This window comes from Prinia subflava, chromosome Z (assembly GCF_021018805.1).
Source record: "Prinia subflava isolate CZ2003 ecotype Zambia chromosome Z, Cam_Psub_1.2, whole genome shotgun sequence".
NCBI classification, from domain to species: domain Eukaryota; kingdom Metazoa; phylum Chordata; class Aves; order Passeriformes; family Cisticolidae; genus Prinia; species Prinia subflava.
In genome coordinates, this window is record NC_086283.1 from 94,622,054 (window position 1) to 94,642,274 (window position 20,221).

Genomic DNA, 20,221 nt, shown 5'->3' on the forward strand with positions numbered 1-20,221 from the left:
AGTGATGGAAAAGAACACAACCACACCCTGGCAATTTCCCATTTATTCAGAGTATGATAAGAAAATGTCCGCATAGTTCTAAAATGCTGAACAGCCTGACAAGAACAGTGCCATTTACATTTGAGTGTCTTAAAAAGCAGTTTATGAATATTCACATCTTAAAGGATTTCTCTCCCAAAGGTGTCTTGGTTGTGCAGGGGCTTAATTCAAGATAGTTTCTGTCAAAGATGAAAAAACTTGGAACCAGAACAGTAATTTCTCTCATTTAATACAATATTGGTACACCTAAATTGGTGGTTTTCATATGAAGGTGCCTACTACTCATAAAGAACTATGGAAATCAGTAGGAGAGAGCAACCAAAGCTTGAAAATATTTCAAAATTTATCCCTCATACCAGTAATGACATCATGTTCATGAGCTACTCATGGGAAAGTATTTTAAAGAACTGTGCCATTAAATTTCACCTACACTTCTCCACAGATTTGCACTGCTAAATTAAGAACTTACTGCCTTTTGTATACTAGAAGAGGAACATCACTTTTCTAGATAACATGGCTGGCAAGAAGGGACAATACAAAGTACCTTGTAGAGAAATTCACAAATAAACAAATGTCAGAAAATTAGCCACTATGCAAGACACACTAGGAAAAAAGTCTCAGAACTGCCTTGCAAGGAGCAGGCCTTGCATTTGAATTAACTTTCCAAATACCACCTGTCAATCTAATAATGCAAAATGGCAGCCCTCATTGATAAAATATTCATGTCTGTTGCATAATACTCAATGCTGGTATATGTCCAAAATTTTTGTCAGTTAATTACAGCATTTACATTTCCCACATCTCATTTTAAACAACAGTTCCAGTATTAAACTCACAATCCAAAGCAAATCTCCCCTCTAGTAACACTCATTAGAATGAAACGTTGCTCGCACAGCCAAAGTAAACTTCATGAATATTGACACATTTAATGTAATTGATATCAGTGACCAAAATAATTAATTTTCATGGTTTTCTTCATCCTTTTTGAAATGTGATATATTACACTAAATATCACACATCCTCATGAGAATTACATGCATGGACCTTATCAACTACAATGAACTGACACAGATAACAGATCACAGACAAAACATAGCAAAGGGCAGGAGAATAATTATTTCATAAAAAAAGAGTCCATCTCTTGCATAGAGCAGGGACTAACAGGAGACCTCCTTTTTAAACATTACTAATGTTTAAAAAGTAATACTGGGAACTACATTCTTAATGGAGACAGTAGCAACATTATTTTTCAAGCTGACAGTTTTCTTGCTGATTCATCCTCTGTACATTCATGTTAGCAGCTGTTTTCTCATCAGTGGTTTAATTGATTAAAATTACTTTTATTGTACTAAACCCAATACATCCCACTTGTATTTAGTTTGGGTTTTCTTCCTTCTCAGTTCTCATTAATGATCTCAGTCATGTCAAAAACTTTGTCTTCTTCATTCCTATCAGTTGATCCAATGAAAGGTATCACCTTTTCTACAAACCTTGTCTAATTTATATCCCACAGTGTCAGAATTCATTGAAGGTGTCTCTCACCTGAGCTATGTGTCTGTTTAATCTGAATGTATGGTTTTTAATCACAACAGTTAGCAATATGTTTATGGAAATGGGTTGAGTTGATGCTGTCATAATGCTCAATGTAAACTCTGCTACATTGTTAATAGCATGGTTAATCAGAAGCTAGGCGTTTTCACTTTAGTTTAAGGAAGTAAAATATTTTAAATACTTTTTTCTAGAAATAATTATACCCCTAGACTAAAGTGCATTTCTCAAAGTACTTGGTAAAGCCAAGCTCTCTGTTGAGTGCTTTTGCTTGTTTGCAGGAACAGAAATGAGTTAATAGACAACTTCTTCACTTTTGTGGCCTGGAAGGTCACTATTTCCTTAATGACACGGAATAATGCTGTAGAATATACCTGCCATGTAAAGATGTATAAAAATATCCTTTTGTGGAAGAAAACATTAGATTAAACCTGTGAATCAAAACATTAAAAAAAATACTGGTTACATCTACCATGCCTTGCAACATAGGACAGGTACAACTGAAAAAATACCTGTTTTAGACTTTAAAAAATACTCTGAAATCATTGTTGTCAAAGGAAAACTAAAAATATCTATGTTTTTATAAGGTTTTCAGTGGTACTAGTGATAAAGTGCAATCTTTAATATTTTGTTTGTTCAAAGATGAAGAACATTTTAGCACTTAGAACTATGACATTTGTATTGTTTGAGGAGGAGAAAATTTGTATGAGAACATTATATGAGGAGAAAAAAGGCAAAAAATAAGTAAAAAAAGGAGAAAGGAAGACTTCATAAAGAAGACAAATGAGGAAGACAAAATTATTCTTTTTTTAATTGAACTAAAAATTGAATTTCATGTGTAATGAAAGAAATCTGCAATTGCTGTAACAGATTCAGAAAAAAGTAATTTTCCACCAAATGAAACAATCTTTTATCATGAACCATATTTTGCAGGTGGAGAACAATCAAAAGGATTTTTTAAAATTCTCCTAAAAATGTTCTATTGTCACTTTTCTAGAAATCAAAAACTCTTTTCTTAAGGTGCAATCGGTCAGTTTAGCTGGCCTAGAGACAGGATAGTTTATCTCACTGGACTCTTTGCATCTCCTTGTTTCCAAAGAATTTATCTTGTGATTCCAAATATGGTAGTCCACAAGAAATTCAATTTGAAATATCATTGAACCAACACCGAAGCCAAGAATTCACTCACTGTTAGCATTTTTTTTAATATGACTGACATTAGTCATAGAAAAAGACAAGGGAAAGGTAATAAATTATGTGCATATACACATAAGTGCTAAAAACTACTAAGAGATTTGTATTGTCAGCATTAGCACCTTCTAAGAAAAATTGTCAAAATAGAGGAAAGCCATAAAATATATAATAATTGCAATTCATCTTACAATTAGAGAGGTCTGATATTATTTAATGGTTGTGTGATGATGGGTTCTATAGAGCTAGCATTACTGATTCTCTGTAGAAAAGTATTCCAGATCTGACTACAAGTTGGTACAAGCATTCTTTTAGGATTTCTATTTGGAACAACATCCTCAACAGCACGAATTGTTACCCTTCCAGGATCCAAGGACTTAGCAAAGGCTGTCCAAAACTACCTATGGTGCACAGGCAACATATTGAGCACATGGCCTTTTTTAGGCAACATTGCAGTTGGCTCTTTCTGCCAGCTTAATGTGTAACTCTTTGTCTTAACCTAGTCAGCAAAGGATTTTTGGTTACTATCTACAGATGTCAGTGTCCTTACACAGTATGGCTTCATTTTCATTCCTGTCTCTTTGTTTTCACCAGCACAAGATTTATGTGGTGGCATCAGCTGTCAAAACACCCTCAGGCTAAGAGGCTGCAGCATAGCTTAAAATCAGTGTTAAGGAGACTGTCCAGGAGCAAGGCAGTCCAAATCAGGCAAGAATAAAAGTACCTTAACACCACTTTGTGTCTTTCCTCCTCCATATGAAATGCTTCTCCATGTCTCAAGTGTTCCTCAGAATTCTCCAGCTCTCCCATGCTAACCAAGGAAGATAAATACCAACAAAAAGTCACAACGAAATGGTTAAAAATAACTCTAAAACATTCCTAACAATTTCTAGAACACAGCACATAAAAAACAGGTTGTGGTGCTACCAACATTTTTATTGGTACTTGCATAATACTACAAAACTTAGTCATGCAATACATTTGCATTCATCACTTTGATTCTACTGTTTGAGAAACAAAGCAACCAAATACAGAGAAAATTTATTTGTATATTTAGCCAGTGTATATTTGGGATTGTATTGAAGTTAGACTGAACGGAGGTTGTTTACATAGCTTCTCTTTAAATATAGTAGATACACATTATGCATTCAGAAGTTACAGCAACACACTTCTAATACTTAATTGCCACTGAATTATACCAGTTATGTGTTAATTTCACCAGCATAAATTTGGTGTCATCCAGCTGTGAACCACATAAATTCAGAAAATGATACAATAAGACATTTTGGCGAATTTAAATTATGGATTACTTTAAATAAACTTCAATAAACCTTTTAAAGAAAAAATAATTATTGCCTCTTTGTGTCTTTCAGGTGGGTATTACTGCCACTATTACTATAATCATTACTATTATTATTAATTAATTAATTAATTAATTAATTAATATTGCAATCATGCCCAGAATTCCCACTTCAAATCAAGTTGAAATCCCTGTTCAAGTCACTGCCTGAGCAGTTAATAAGCAGAAGTGCTTACCCCAGAGGCCTTTCAATCTATTTCCTGGAAAAGTGGAAACATAATGAACAACAGTAGTAAGAACAGGGAAAAGGAGCAATTAAACCCTGTTACTCAGAAGAAACTATGTAGTAATTGTTCAGACCACTTAACTCCTGAAAGAGACAAACATACATGTGACTGTTTCACCAAATGTTCTTTTGATTTAGCTGCAAGTTGTTGCAGTTATTTACTAGTGCTCCCATTCAAATATAAAAATAGAAATTAAAATTAGAGGAGTTTGGGCTTGATGTCCAGCATGAGAGTGTGTCTAAAGGATTTCTTTAAACATTCAGTGGGATCGAATGTACAGTCTCACTTGAAAGACTCATTATATAACTCTATATTTTGTACTTTGTGCACTTAATCTGTAATTATTTGGTAACTGGGATACCAACTCTGGGAATTAATATTGCTGGGGACTCCACTGGAGCTGTAATCTAAATACTGTCTTGATATTTATAGCACTTTTAGATCCCTAGGATAATTCCTGGTGTTTTCTTAATTTGTGTAGGTAGTTACATCTTGTCTGTGCAAAATGTCTTCAGTAGTTGTGCTCCAGATAGCTGTAGGTTCAGCTGACTTTGGCTGGGCTTTTATTTTTGATGGCTAAAACTGCAAGTGAAACAGCATCTCACATTTCAACTGATGTTAACAACTATGGGAGATTCACCATCTGAGCAACAGCTACTATAAATCCTCACACCCATCCATTACTCTGCTGCATTAATAAATGCATTGGGCAATTTGCAGTAAACATTTCCAAGGAATGTTTTCACATTAAAAAAGTTATGATAATTCACATCAAAAAGTGCCTTGAAGAGTTTATGATGGAGGGAATCAGTTGCAGAGAGTTATTCACATTAATTATGATAAGATACGTTATCTAGTATTCTACAGGAATGATCAATCATTTGCAAGAGATTAAAAAAATAGTAATTTTATTATAGCCCCAGTGTAGGGCACCAGTGCAGGGCACTGTAGTGAGAAATTCTGAATCCTTTGTCAGTGAGGGTAAAGTTCTCTTGCTTGGCCTTAGTCCAAATCTGACTCATTTGAAGAAAATGGCCTTTTGGAACAAGACGAAATAGAAGTGATTTAATGTTTTGGGAAATATCTATATATACACATATAATTCTCTTTTTTATAAATCCTGATGATTATGTTTGATTTAGTTTAATTATTTAAATTTATGCATAGATGTAGTCCTCAAAGTAGGGGTGTATGCTGTGTGAAGATGGAGAAAAGTAAAGAAACAGTAAGTGAATATCATTATCCTAGTAGAAATGTATGCTTATTCTCTGCATCTGGATATAAACTGGATTCCTGAACACAAAATTCCCACATACAGGCAAGAAGTTTAAAATGAATAACAGTACTGTTAAACACAGTGGACTTTTATAAAAATGTGATAATCTCTGCGTTTTGTTGCTAAAGATTAAACCCTTCATGAGAACCCCTATAAGAAACCAAATGAAGCAAACAGTGATCCTGAACAGGAAACACCAATTTGAGTTACTTTCAAGGACTGGTAGGGGTTTAAAGGACTTTTCTCATCTAGTTGTGTGTTAAAATCAGGGACAGGTCAATGCTAACAGGACACACCATTCTCACTTGCTGTTCAATGGCTCATATAATACGGCATTTCTTAGCATTTTGCCAATTTCTCAGTGAACAGACTATCATCATAAAACACTATTCCATCTTCGTTGGTGGCAGTCCCAGTAGAGTAGCCAGGGATTAAACTAGCGTGAAAACAGAACTACCTGTGTCCTTGGATTTGGTCTCTGCTGAGCACAATTAAGGAACATAAGGTGAGCAGCATGAACAAATCCACCCTGCTGTCAGCTTGATGTGCTGTGCTGTGGCTGAGCAGAACTCCAGGCTCCAGGACTGTTAAAATGGCATATTGCATACGCAATGGGTTATCAAATACCCACTTCAAACAATCCAGGAAACTGAACAGAAATTCACTGTTTCTGTTTGGGTCTCAGCTATCCAAACTACTGCAATCCAAACCCAACCGGTATCAAAGCCGTGTGACCTATGCACTGCCTGCTTTTCAAACATGTATTTGTGCATGACTCTGTCAGTCAACACGTATTTTCAGTACCACTGTATTGCACTGACAGTGTTGAAATACTTGGAAGAGAAAGTACAGCAACGTTCCAGGGTTTACGTGAAACGTTGTGACAATATGTGCGGCATTATTTTAATTGTTGTTGTTTGCATCCAGGTTTAATGCAGCATACCCAAACACCAAAGCGTGGGCGGAGGCTGTCAGCTTTTCCCTTGGGTGTGTTCGTCCCCTCAGACCCGCGCTGACTCCGAGTCAGGCGGCACAAGGTGCGGGAGCCGGGGTGGGACGGCCACGAAGCGTCTGATGGCGTGACCCGGCCCTCATCGCTTTCTACACGGTGTGCAACCATTACACTAGGAAGCTGAGCTGCTAACGAGGAAACTTCTGTCACTCAGAATTTGCCTGTGCGACCGACACTCCGCTGCACAAGACAAACCAGGGCAGGCCCCGCGCCGGGCAGCAGCAGCAGAACCCATTCCGCGGCGGCGAGACACGGCCCCCGCCCGGCGCCGCGCCCGCCTCCCCCGGCCCGCGCCGCGCCCCCCGCCCCGCCTCGCCCCGTTCCTGCGCAGCCCGCCCCCCGTGCCGGGCCCCATTGGCCGCAGCGCCCGTCCCTCACGGCCTTCCCCCCGCTCGGCCCCCCGCCCGGCGCCGTCCGCCCGTCCCTCCTCCCCCGGCACAGCCAGTGCGGGCGCGCCCGCCGCGCCTGCCCGCTCCTGCTCCCGCTCCCGCCTGCCCGCCTCCGCCAGGTCTCGGCCCGGGCCCTGCTCCCGCTCCGCCCCCCGTGCCGCTGCAGTGCCTCCCCCGCCTGGCCAGCGGTGCGCGGCGCCGGCAGCAGCAGCAGGGGCGCGGCGGCTTCGCCCACGGCCACCTCCCCTTCCCCCCGCCGCGTGTCCGCCCGGGGCGTTCATTCCCCCTCGCCACAGCTTCGCCGCCTCCCCGGGCCCCCCGCTGCCGAGGCCGGGGAGGGGGGCGGGAGGCTGAAGCCGCGGGAGAAGGGGGAAGTGTGCGAGAGGAGGCGGGGAGCGAGGGCGGCGGCGGCGGGCAGGTGAGGCAGGCGGCCATCCCGCTTCCCTTCAGCCCTAGGCGGCGGCGGCCGCGCTCGGGCAGCGCGACCCCGGGTGCGGAGCGCGGGGGAGCGGCGGCGCCCATCGCGCCGGGGGCGGGCGGGCGGCGGGCGAGGGGCGGCGGCGGGGCCGGGCCAGGCCGGGCCGCGCTGGGTGGTGCGGGGCGCTGCGGTGTCGCCGCCGGGCGGGGCCGGCGCGACTCGGGGCCGCCCGCGGGGCAGACCCCGGCGGGGCCGGGAGGAGCCCGGCTGCTCTGGTGCGCTCTCCCCGCGCACACCAACTCCCCCGTCCTCGGCGAAAGCTGCTAACATTCCTTCTCCTCCTCCCCCCGTTTTCTGCCCGCTTCATCCCCGAAGAGGAGAACTCGGTTGGATTTTACTTGGGGTCGGAAAAAACTCCCGCCTGGATCTGGTTTAGACGCCCCGACAGCTAAGGTAAATAGGGAAGGCTTGGGATCAGCAACAACAAAAACAACAGAAAAATCCTTCCTCTGGGAAGGGGGTGGAGAAAAAAGCAAGGAGTTCGGGCTTCGTTTTATATCCTGTTTTTGGCCTTTATATTTTGTCTCTGTTTTCCGCCTTGGCCTGCACTGTTTAGCTGCTCATTGTGTTTCTCGTCTCGCCTGAACGTGTGAATCGAGGCGCTGGTTTCATGGAGGCAGGGAAAGAGTGTGTGAGACCGAAAGTTTTTAATCTCATCGGACACAGAAGTTTCTTTGTTTGGTCCGAGAAGGCACTGAGCTGAAGCTGCTCGACTGCGTAACTGCTGCTTCAGCTCCCTCCCTTCCAAAACGTTTGGTAACCCTGCGAGTACAATTAATTTATCGGGAAATGAGAAAGTCATGAAGGAGGTAATATCTTTTATTTGATGGAAAGATCTTGAGTCTTCCTGCTTGTGTCTACCTTGTTTTCTGGAATATCGGTTAGTGTCTGGCCGGACTTCTTCAGGGTTGCTGTTAAGTTTCTTTATAAAAATATTCCCTCCTGGTCATCTGTAAATGTCGCAGTTTTTCCACCTTCGATTGCTGCAGTCACCCGCTTTCTTCCCCTTCCTCTGTTCTCAAAGCGAGAGTTGGACTTCTTGTGTTTCAGCTTGTATAGCAGAGGTCTATCCTGCGTTTTGATCCTTGCAAAGTTCATCTTAACACCCTGCGTTTAAAACAAAATACAGAACAGAACCAAAGCAGATAGCTGGCTGTCTGACTTCTTTAAAGTGCATGCAATTGAAGGTGCTAATGTAGCCCTGTTTGGTTTTGATCACCACTTTCCACTTTCTAATTTTTGAAAGAACTTCTTTTTGAAACTGTTGAGGGAGAAACTAAATGTGAAATTTTGGTGTAAGATTTTGTAACTCTGGTGCTTGTTATGCCAACTAACTAGATGCATGTTTATTTCACATGCGTCAAAGAGACAATTACAGGTTAGTTCTGTCGTGAAGGCAAGGAGTTTCTCATATTGCAAATTTTCAAAATGAGGTACAAGCCATAGCTCTGGAATGTTTGTTCCTATTTGTCAAACTCAGAAGCAACATGCTGTTCAGATAGGGTGTGTATGCTTCAGTCTTGCCAGTGTCTGACATCTTTTGGTATTTGGGAGTCTTGGACAAAGTAATTTATGTGAAAAAAATTTAACTCTCCTACATAGGTAGTTCTTTATCATCATGGAGTGGTCTAGTGCTTTAAGAAAAAATAATCCAACTCCATCTGTTTGATATACTGCAGGTAAATATGTTAACATATAAATGCCTAAAGTGAGTTCAGTGACTGATAACAAATAAATTATTTGACTTGCAATTTGTAGACTTACCTTTCCAGGCAGCGGTAAGGGTTATTCTTAGGCATCAGAAAGATCTGCACAAAATAAATGGCAGTGAATTTTGCTTTCCTTATGTGGCTGATGCTTGGCAGAAAGTCTGAATAGAGTAATCCTTTTACAAAGAACCATCCTTTTCCAGAGCAATGTTTCAGTCCCAATAATGACTTGAGATTCTTGAGGGGAGGGTGAGGAGTTGTAGCAGTGCATGACAAATTTAGTTGTAAACCAGTATGTTCATAATCAAGGCAATTTTGTTTCTTTTCAGGCCTTTTGTGTTCCTCATGATGCACTTGATATTTTTCAATGCCATGTAGAAGAATAGTTCCTTGTAGTGGAGGCACAACTTTTTACGCTAGTGTTTTGTCACCATGGTAGCTATGGGTAAGGCCCTTTTTAATGATGAAAGTGTAATTCAGTGCTGCTTACAGCTCGTGGTTATATCATTGAATGCCATTCATGTCATTAGCATAGTTTGGGAGTAACATGAAGGGATGTATTCTTTCTTGAGATCAACGACTGAAACTAAAAATCAGTCTGACATTGATATTCTTATTATGAACAGAATTATTTAACCTTATACATGGTAGCTCATATGCTTGAAACAGCACTTTTATAGCTATGTGTTCATGGCTCGGGGAAATGTTCTTTTGACCTGGCTGGTTACTCATGAATTAAATTAAGCTCAAGTAAACATCGCTAATTTTAAGAAGGTATGCTTGCAATCAAAGAGCTGGAAGTTGCAGTATATGGCATACTATGGAACGTGATTATTATTGAGGTGATTATTATATTAGTAAAATATGAATAGATTTGTCTTACGCATAAGCTGCACAGTAGATAATGCGTAGTGTAAACAAAGCTCTGTAGGGTATCAATTTGCACATCATGTTCATGTAGATGAACATGAGGGGAGGAGGGTACTCTGTGGAGAAAATATTAATGATTGATAGTTTGTTAGTGTATTAAGCCAGTGGTCTCAGGAAAGAGTGTTATGATTTGTTCTCAGTGGAATTTGTTGAGAATCTGTAGTCCCAGGCATTAAGAGCCATGCGTGGAAGATCAAAGCTAAGGAAAGACTTGCACATGTGTAACATACATTATACTTCCCATGTTAGCAGTAGGCTCTAGAAATAGAAGGGAATGGGAGCAAATTCCTCAACTTGGCTTTCCTGTAGGGCTGTAATGAATCACTGTGTGTCTGCTCTGTGTTCTTACTTTGTTTTTGTCCTTCCTGCTCCAAAGCAAAAAGGAAAATCTTTTCTGGAAAATGTTAGGTAAAGATCAAATAGTTGATATGTCGTATCTTCAGCAGATTCTCCCTATAGAATAATCTGATCTGCTGAAGAAGTGCCTGACATTTAATCCACATAGAGGAATTAGAAATCTAACCTTTTCCAAATGCGTTACTAGTTGAGTTGGCAGAAGAGTTGCTCGTATGGATATGAAAACAGTAGACAGTATTACTATGTGAGGATGCAAATGTTCACAGTGACATTTGGAATAGATAGTTAAATGAAGATTTTCTGGAAAGTGAAGATTTATAAACATTGCTATTTTACCTTGTCAGCTTTTGAGTAAGTACAACAATGTGTCAAAGGACACTTCACATCAGAATGAAAACATTGAAGGTAGTTTGAGTAGTGAATAGTCTGTATTAACCATGGGTATGGGACTTCTTTTAGATTTTTTTTTTTGTTGTAAAAAGGTCACTTCACTGATATAGAGCTTTCACTTTGAAATAAGAATACAGTGTTTGGGTGTTGAGTCAAATCTTAAAAATGTAAGATTTCAAAGTAAGGATGCTGATTTAGGAGAGATTTATGTATCTCCATCTAATTAAAATGAAAAAAATTGTTATGTTGGAATCAATGGTATTTTTCTTATTCAGTAATCTCAGGATAATTGGGCATTTTCTGCTGCCTTGCCTTCATTGTTGTGAGATGAAAAATCATTTGCACCTGGTGGGCTAATACAATGCTTATTCTTCCAAAACCACTGGCCTATGTAACTGCACAATAGTTATTCTTTGGAAAGAACTGGAAGACAACCAGCCCAGTTGTGCCAACTTTTACCAGTTCCCAAGCAGTCAGCTATGACTGTGGGTTGCTGACCACCAGGGACCACCAAAGAGAGCCCCAGGACAGAAGAACACATGTGGAAAGGGGAGAGAAAATATGTTAATTATTTTGGGGAAATGGTTACCATGTGTATGTTTATTCCAGGAAATCAATGAATATGTATGTAAAATATAGTATATAAACAGGAGCTTTTTCTGTAGTCAGCGTGCGTGGTATTTTGGAGGAGATACCCTCTCGTGCCTCATAAAGAATGCCTGCTTCTTAATGCTACGTTGGTGGTAAGGAGTTTGGTATTGTTACTGATTTTTGGTAACAGTTTCGGTGACTCAGATGGGACCTAGTCCTGAGTTTCAATGGATCCAAAGAAACATCATTAGTCACCAGTTCCTTTTAAGATACTTGTTTCTCTGATGCTTAAATTTCAGTACAGATGTTTGAATTATTACTTTTTGTACTGTCTCTAAACGGGATACAGAAGCATGGTGTTTCAATACTAGGTTGCAATTCCACGTTCAAAATACATTGTGACTTCACATAATTGAGAAATAAAACTGAACAAACCTCTTCCTTTGGTCTAAATGAAATCAAACTGAAGTGTACTTATGTTGGAGAACATCAGCATCGCAGCTGTCCTGCCTAGGTAAAAAGTTAAAGCTAAAAGTTTAAGAGTAAAAGTTCAAGTTAAAAACTAGATTAGTTTCTTTGTGTTCTTGGAAGGAATTTGTAGATACTTGACACTAAGCGATCACTGTGTGCAGGAACAAACAGTGATGATTAAGCAGCGTCTGAGGACAATCTAAACCGTCCTGGCTGCTGTGGAGATCCTGGTAGTTGTAATAATGTCAGAAGGTAACCAAGCCTTGTAGGTCTCAATCTTATTAGATAAGAGGGTTTGTATAGGTTGGGCTCTAATTGTCTTGCTGTGAGCTCGTAGTGCTCAAGGGCTACTTCTTGTGTCAGTTGTCTGGGGCCAGCTTTAGGAATGAAAGAAGCTCGGAGGTGGTTTGGGGTATTAGTAAAAATTACAAATACTCGAAGTGAAACATTTATAATTTAAGTATTAATGCTATTTTCCTGTGACGTGGCCATGGTTCTATTCTCCTTGCTGGGGAAAGCTCCAATCCCAATAAATAAAAATATCTGAAGTTCTTTTGTTGTGTTAAAGGTAGTTGCAGAATTATGGTCTTGGGGTTTTTTTAAAGTAATGTGCATTGAGTTTTACTGCTGCCTTTGGAGTCTTCTCACCAGTTTTCAACTCTAAGCTGGCATGAGAGGTTTCTGTAGCAAATGCATGAGGGGTTCCATCTTCCAGTTATGGAAGAGAAGTTTCATGTTCTTGCTTTGTCCTCTGTCCCATGATGTGGGATATGGGATTAGTACATTTGCAGAAATTATTTCTTCAGCATTCTTTGTCCTCCTTGTCCTTGGAGTTTTTTGCTACATATCTTCCAAAGCTTCCAAGTTTTAAGAAGTAGAAGAGAGGGCATAGGTGCTTTGAGTTACATTAGTGCATCTACAGAAACATCTGAAATGCAGTGCCAGATGATTGAATGTCATTCAGAGGTTTGGTCATCTAGAATGACTGCAGATATCATTGTAAGTGTTTGAATGGTAAAAAGTGTTTCTAGGTTTGTCTAGAAGACTTCAGAGAGACTGCTAAGGTTTGAGAGCTGCTGCTTTTTCCCCACATGTGGCTGTTGTCTTCCTGGCATTACTCTACCAGAGGGAAGAAATAGTGGTTTAGAAGATCAATCCATTTGCCAGCAATTTGATCAAGTTACTGCAGGTCTTTTGTTTTACAGATAATCCTAAAATTAACATGGATTTTTATATTTGAAACTAGAATTGGAGAACATTTATTGTTGGGAATTTTTGTCTGTGCAAAGATGTTGCTTAAAAATCTGCTCATGGTTAAAGCAACAAAAATCTTGGTTGCAGTAGTATTTACAAGATTGAGGCCTGTATTTTCAGCAAAACTAAACTGAAAAGTGTGTCAGCATAGCAGTCTAAATCTTCCAGGACTTAGATGCTTTGTAAATGCTTGCTTTCCATGCTTATACTACTGAGTGTGATATTTAGGTGTTTAATTTACTTAGGTTCCTCTTTGGCCTTTGAGGTGAGTCTATACTGGAAGGAGGATCAGTGAATGTGCAGACAGCACATAGTGTTCACTGATCTCCTGCTGCTGGTATGTTAGCTTGCTGTGGCATGTTCATCTGTGGTGGCCTGGAATGTGAGGTTGGTAGTTGGCTCTTTTTAGGAGAACATGCTCATTTTCGGTTTCTTCTGGTCACAAAATCATAGGTGGTGCTAACCCTGGAGCTTTGTCGGTTAGTTAATTTCTGAGCTGCTCTATATTTTGGGGAGATTGGCAGTAAAATTCATCACTGAGGGAGAAAATTCAGAAGTTCACTTCTTCCTGGTTCATACCTATTCAGTCTTTATACCATCCGTGTCTGCGATGGTATAAAGCTCACACAGGGTGATTTGTTCCAAGTAATTAATGAGTTCTTTAAACCTCTTAGAGGAGTTACGGGCAAAGGGAGTTGAGTGTGCAGTGCTGGAAAACAGTATTTGGAACAAACCTACAGTTTTACTTGTGACTTTTGTCAGGTCACTCTTGTTGGTTCACTTATGGGTGTCCAGAAGCTTAAAAACAAGGTAACAAATATTAAGGACTGTAAGTAAGAAGAGGTGGAAAAGGATGGAAATAAAAATGTTTAACCATCTTCTCAAAATGTGACAAGGAGGGAGAATCAGTTGGAACTCAGAATTTGTCAATCCATTTTGCTCTAATCCTGATGGATAAGATCAGAAACATTGAAATGGGGGAAGAAAAAAATTTCAGAGCTTTACTATTTTCCTATAACATTGTTTATTTATAGTGCATCTTATTTGTGTTTCTTAAGAGAGTTTTGTTTTCCTAAACAGCACTTTGTGAGTATGTGGGCTTTTTGTTGCTATTAGACAATCCTGTGCTTCCAGTGTGTTATTTTTCATTTGGATGTTAAGGCTTTGGGTCTGGTACCAGGTATTTCATCTAACTAAATGAAAATGTAAATAATACAAGTACTAGAAAAGCAAGATACACTTAAAATAGATTTTAATAGACTTGAGGTTAATTTACTCTTTTATTTGTATTTATCTGAGTGAGTTCATCAACTTTTCAGGGAGCATTTATTTTGTTTTGCTTTACTGAAAGAAAACAGAAGAAATGTTGAGCATCGTGGTATCACTGTGGTTTTGCAATGCTGTTCTTACCAGAAAAAGACAGTAAAGCAGACAGCATTTCTGTGAGAAGTTGTGGGATCTATTGGAGATGTATTGTCAACATTTCAAATGTCCTGCAGTCTTTCATGACATCAGCTACTGAATTGATTTTGTAGCAGTGGGTGGTGACCTGTCAAGGGAAAGATCATGGCCTTGTCAGTGGAGCAGGCTAGAAGAAAGTGTTACAGAGTGGGAGAGAAACATGTCTTTAATCAGTATTTTTCTTTTATCCTCTTTCTCACTTTGCTTCTCCCTTTACATAAACTAACCAATGAAGAACCAAGAAATTGTGCCTTAACCTTTTAAAAACAGTACTTTCTCTCATCTATGGAGTCCCTGCATATCTCCACTGAATTAAAATATATATTGGCCCATTTTAGATTTGTCACTCACGCATCCTTCCAGTGGTGTTAAATCTTGACCAGATTTTAAATTTAGCTTTAGAGCATGAAATATCTGCAGAGGAGTAACTTTCCCTCAAAATCAGAATGTTACTCATTTCCCCCAGTTTTGTATTAACTTGGTTTTAATCTTTGAAGTCTGAAGTACACATTGGACAGTTCAAATTAACTGAAATCACAGCAATGAAATTCTCTGGAATTCCTGCATTGTGTTCTTCAGTCACTTTTTCCTATTCTGAGGAAAGCGGGTGACATGTTAATAGCAAATCAGCATGGCACTGGCCCACTTTTTACTTCAGTAGTGTCAAAGTAGTATTGTACCCCTATTTTTTCTCATGCTGGAAAGCATAGGGTGTCAGAAGTTAAGTAACAGTTTAAGTTGGGTTATTATTAAATCAACTTTGAATTCAGTTTTGAGGCTATAATTAGCATTTTGATGAGAAAGAAGACTTCAGATCATCTTAAATCTCCTGTGAGGTGAAAAACTTGTTTTTGGCTTCCAGTAGTTAATTATTATCCCTATTGAAAACAGCACTTTTGGGAGAAAATGTACTTAATTAAAATTATTTAAATGCTAGTTTTTTTTGTAAAAAAGTTTTCGTAAGCAGTACACTCTTGTTCTTCCCTATCTGAAGAGGCAAAAAAATAGTTTAGAAACCATTCAAGAAGAGCCTTCTACTAATTTTGTTTTGTATCAGTTGCTTATATGATCTCCAAAATGCCTGATAGAGTAAAATAAAAATAAGAACTCTCTTTTCTTTAATCATTATCCATTCACTTAGAGGAACACAACACTAAGCAAAGAAAAAAATAGTACAAAAGTACTAACTTAAATGTGTCATCACTGTGTTGGGAGTGAAAAGTCAAACATGCATGGTGAGAGAAAAACTGAGTTAACAGAGAACACGAATAACAGTGCTTACCCACATGGAAGGTGTGAAGAGTGTTGTAGTTAGAAAGAACCCCAGCCAATGCAGAGGGGAGTAATTTTATTTCATCACCGTTGGGAACAACTAATTGGAATGTACTGGGATCTATGTATCAGTTGTAGAATTAATGTAAATAAAAACAATAGACAGGGGTAAGTGGCTTCAGGGGTTCCTTTATATGTCCAGGACAGTAACTCTTAGAACTGCTGAGAATAATTACATAGTGTAATTATTGTATAAACTAGAGGGGCAAGATGCTTAGAGTCTGGAAAATGCAGCCTTTTTCTCTTCTGGTTTTTGAACCTTTGCTTTTTTTAATAGTGGCTACTGCTTATTGTAGCTGTTCCTTACTGTAGTGAAAAAGGTGTATTAAAGTAAAAATATATTTAAAGCTGCATTATGAATAAAGGCTTTCTGCTTTTAGTATTGCATTTTATACTAAACATGTAAGAACAAAAACCAAACTGGCTTGTTGAAGTGGATAAAACTTAGAAGACAGACAGAAGTGTTCTTTAACAGAGGTGGAATTATACAGTAGAATGGAAGTCCAGTTCTATATATTATTTCTCTTCAAGTGGTAACTTGCATTAGGGCCCTGCATAGTCTTTTAAGTGTTTATTTGTGGTTTTTGGTAGGATAGGGTTTTTTTAAATCTGCCAAATTTAAAATGGGAAATGAATATATATGCCCACACGTACTTCCTTTGAACTCTGATCTGTGAATGTGTTTCTGTTTATCTTCCTGTTACCATAGATTGAATTATGTAACCTGTCTGGATTTGTTTTTCTGGGCAGTTACTAGCTAGAGGATTTTGAGTGTGGTTCTTCCTTCCCCTCCTGTGTACCCAACATCTGCTTACTTTGTATCTCAAGTGTTCTGCACCTGCTGAGTTATTCTGACCTCTGTTGTTTGATCCATCCCGGCTTTAGGCAGGAATTCTGGCAATTGCATTTTTGAGGGAGAGTGCATGTAAGGTGGACCATTAGAGACTGGGGGGTTTTTAAAGTATAGACCATACAGTTTAGTAAGCATTTAAATAACCAGTAATCTTCTGATAAGAAATTGCTTCTTTTTAAATTTTTTTCCTGTTTCTGGTTTCTGTGCTGATCTGTTTTGTGTTGCAGATCACCTGAATTTATCTGCAGGCAATTATGTGCAGAGTCTGATTAATAGATGAGAACTTTTCTTTTATAGTGAAATACTGAATATTTACATCAGTGCAGCTTGCTTGTCAAAAACCTTTGGTGTCTGCTGCAGATGGCTGCATAGTCTTAAGGAGTGGCTTCCTGGCTGCATTGTACATGAAGTGCCAAACACTGAGAGCAGTTTTGTTCTGGAATGCCAAAATACATTAAATCCATTCAGGAAGCAACATATGTCAAACGAATAAAAATACCATATTCAAGTGAAACAGAATGTTGTAATTACATTTTTCAAACCTATTTTATTTCCTGAGTTAAGGGCTTAAAAAGGGGTTTTTGTATTGAGGATGGTATAAAATACCAATTGCTGACTTACACTGTTAGCATTTTCACTATTGTTTCCCCATCCCCTATTCATTCTTTCTTTTACATATGCCATAGATGGAATTTGAAACCAGGAGTCTTTCAATAAGATTGAAGGAATAGGAAAACGACAATTATGTTTTCCTCCTTGGATATCTAGGCCTGTGCACAGTGTGCAGGTTTTTGGTGGGTGATTTCGGTTTTTGGTTCATTGGAAGTATTGGGGGTTTTTTGTTGGGTTTTTTTTGGTTGGTTTGTTTGTTTCTTTAAGGCTGATAATGTATGTGTTTCTTTACAGCACTGAGAGAAGTGTGTAATTGCTTGATACTGAAGGTACAAAACCATGGTTGATAAAAATAAGCAGTGAAGGATTTTGGTTCTGCTCGTTGTCTAATTCCAACAAGTTCTCAAGACAAAGAGTAAGAACATTTACAACTAATAGCTCCAAATATTGCACAGTTTTGTTACTATAAAGACACAAGCCTAAGGCCAAGCATTTTGTTGCTTGTTATTCCAAAGCAGGTGGTATTCTCTTTAATTTCCCCTAGTTAGAAGGCAAAGGTATTAAAACATGCATAGACAGAAATATATGTGTATCTCTAAAAGCTGTAATTTCATCTGATTAGTTTCTATTGCATAATTTGTACTGATCTGAAATAATTTAAAAGCCTCTTTAAGCCAGAGGAATGAAGTGTATATCTTTTTAAAGCAATTTTGCCTGTTCTTTCTGAATGTAATTTTTCTCTTGTTTTTTCTTTCTGTTCAGTCCCTATGATTAGAAATGGAGTTAAAAATTAACTTCAGAAAATGAACTTACATAACATCCTAATTGCTGTTCAGTCTTGTGTAAGAAATGAGAGGTCCTTGAAAGAGAAGAGAGGGCAAATATTTTACTTCCATAGCTGTGGAAGGCACGGATTTATTTAAAACAAGCATTTAATAATAAAGTAGCTTCATGTGAAGCAGAGTCTGTAGCAGAGGCCATAGCTGCTGTAATTTCAGTTGTTTTTGGGGGAATTGTAAGAGATCAGTTTTAAAGCAGGGTTGGAAGCATGATACATTCCTGTCCCTTGAATTGAAAAGGGAGATGCTGCTGTGTTTGTTTTCTGGTTTAAATTCCACTCCCTGAGAGTTTAGCTGCCCTATGGTAATGGTACCACCATTTAAAGATTTGCTTGTCTGCTGAGAGATGAGACAAATCCTGGAGCTGTGTGTTTGTATCTTGGTCCAAGTCAGCTGGGTTATTGTCTGCTTTTGCATTTATTCTGGCGGTTCAGCTGCCTTCCCTGAATGTGATGTGTGTTAGTTTGGTTGGTCTCAGCCTTTGAGATAGTTATGAGAAAATCTATGGATGTGTTCACTATGAGCTTTCCTCATGAGCTTTCCTTCTCCTCAGCCTTTGTTCTTCTTTGAAGTGTGGTGTTTATCTTCATTCTTGTCACCAAATTTTGTTTCCTGAAGGAGTGGTGGTCCTGCTAGCCACAGAGAAGCCTGACCTATTTAAGCACAGTTAATTCCAATGTTTCTGCTCGTCTCCCAGCTACCAGTGGCTACAGGATTGGTCTGTAGCCATTGAATTGTAGGAAGTACCAGAAGTAGTAACACAAAGAAATGTCTTCCCAGGTCGATGTTTTCCTTTTGTCCCTTAGTGTATCTCAAATGTACTTCAGGTGTACAGGCAAGTATCTGTGGGTGTCCCTCTCCTCCCTGCACCTTAGACCTATATGTTAATTCTGTCGAGTCTGGCCTGGTTTGCTGACGTTTTCAGTGTGAAATAATGAGTTAAATCTTACTTGCATGGTAGCCCTTGTCATCATGAGTAGCAGGAATTGATTTTCAAACAGACTTGGAAATTAGTTCACACACCTGAGTTCAAGTTGGACTTGCTACTATCAGTGTTAATGCAGTTGTCCAGAAAGCATAAGCTTCACACAAAATTTGGGTTTCCCCTTTAGGAACATGTAAATATTGCAGATTGCAGTGTATTTGCAGAGTTATAATGTATTGACTTTTCTCACTCTTTAATCAACTGCAGCTGTCATCAAAGCACATTTCTGGTTTTAATAGACAAATAATGCTATGGAATCTACAGGGGTTTTTTCCCTCTGTGGCATTTATTCCAAAATTTTTTCCAAGATTTTTCTATGCAGTTGGTTGTAAATACCTATTTTATACCTCTTTATTACACAGTTGAGTTGTTTTATCTTTGGTTGTTTTGTTTCTTTTTAAGATACTTTGTCACTGAATATTAGTCTGTGATTTAACTAACACAATGTATAACTGTTGTGACTTTTAAAAGCGTGTTGATTGTTATGCTTTGTTTCATCCTTTCTTGTGGTTTCTTCCTGATTATGTCCATTCTCCTTAGGCTCTGTAACACCTTGGTAATGTTGATTTGAGAGCAAACCAGCCAACAGCATCATGGAAGAGTTCTTTTTAATGAAAAAAAAGTTGTTTCTATTTCTTCTTATCAAGATTTACGGTTAAGTCTGTTTTTGAGGTGCATGGTGTGGGTGGCTCTAAGTTAATCAGTTAGTAGGAGGAGCTGTAGAAGAGGAATTCAGATGAGAAACTTCGGTGCAATGTAAAGACTGGGTTTGTCCATACCAATTACTAATTTTGGTTTACATCCAAGTATCTGAAGGTTAATAGAAAATGTCTTATTTCATGGACTTGATTTAGGGCAAATCACCTTTACCATCAAGACTGGAAATAGGTTCCATTCTGCTCTAAGTCATGGGCATC

The 20,221-nt window shown here is 39.1% G+C and overlaps 1 protein-coding gene across 6 annotated transcripts in view; it reads left to right on the top strand.

Moving 5' to 3' along the window:
• Window positions 1-7,154: 7,154 nt before the first annotated feature.
• The window catches only part of ERBIN (erbb2 interacting protein), a 117,132-nt gene continuing 104,065 nt past the window's right edge, over window positions 7,155-20,221 (top strand). Inside the window, exons 1-2 of one of the 6 annotated variants that reach the window (XM_063423957.1) lie at window positions 7,155-7,460; window positions 7,836-7,913. The gene's annotated coding sequence lies outside the window, so the exon portion shown is untranslated. Of the gene's footprint in view, window positions 7,461-7,687; window positions 7,914-20,221 lie in introns of those variants that run through there. The other 5 variants (XM_063423954.1, XM_063423958.1, XM_063423960.1 and 2 more) reach the window with 5 other exon arrangements.